The sequence below is a fragment of the Chinchilla lanigera genome, unplaced genomic scaffold, assembly GCF_000276665.1.
Source record: "Chinchilla lanigera isolate Chin_1 unplaced genomic scaffold, ChiLan1.0 scaffold00056, whole genome shotgun sequence".
Classification (NCBI taxonomy): Eukaryota; Metazoa; Chordata; class Mammalia; order Rodentia; family Chinchillidae; genus Chinchilla; species Chinchilla lanigera.
In genome coordinates, this window is record NW_004955457.1 from 9013556 (window position 1) to 9014462 (window position 907).

The window sequence follows — 907 nt, forward strand, 5'->3', positions numbered from 1 at the left end:
ACCAAAAAAAAAAAAAAAAAAAATCCTCTGTCAGAGGAGTAGCTGGCAAAGATTTTCTCCTGTTCTATAAGTTCTCTTCATTCTGTTGATTGTTTCTTTTGCTGTGCAGAAATTTTGAAATTCAGTGCAGTCTTATTTGTCAGTTCTTACTTTTATTTCAGTGCTTTTGGAGTCCTATCAAAGAACTCATTGACTATACAATATCTTGAAGTGTTTTTTCCTATTGTTTTCCTCTAGTAGTTTCAGAGCCTTTGGTCCATTTTGAGTTGACACTTGCACAGGGCAAGAAATGGGGGTCTAATTTTGATTTTCTTCATTTGAATGGATATCCACTTTTCCCAGCACCTTTTGTTGGAGAAATTGTCCTTTCTCCAATGTATACTTTCCGCATGTCTGTTGAAAATCAGTTGTGTAAAGATGCATGTTTGTTTCTCGGTTCCACTGGTCTAAATGTTGTTATGCCAGTACTATTCAAGCTACTTAAATCTGACTAGACTTAGGTCTTGGGATCACCTAGTCATTTATCTTCTCAATGCTTTAATTTCCCCATCTATATACATTAGATACCAACAGTATGACTCCATAGGGTTGTTCTATGGCTTAAATGAAGTAAATCATAAAGCATTTAGAACAGGCTCAACCCGTGGTAAGTACCCAGTAAATGTTAGTTGCTGTTCTTCCACTACATGTGTTTTTAATGCATTCTCTCACTCCACGTTTCTCCTTAGTCAGCCTGCTTAATTTCAAGCTCTTCCTTTTGCACCTCTCTGTGTGCATATTCTTCATGTGACCCATGTGCTCAGATGACTTTAGAAAACAGGTGACATAGTTTATCTGAAGTGGGGGTCCTTAAAATATGGTTGCCCAGTTGGCAGCCTCTGCATCAGTACGATCTGGGAATTGTTAG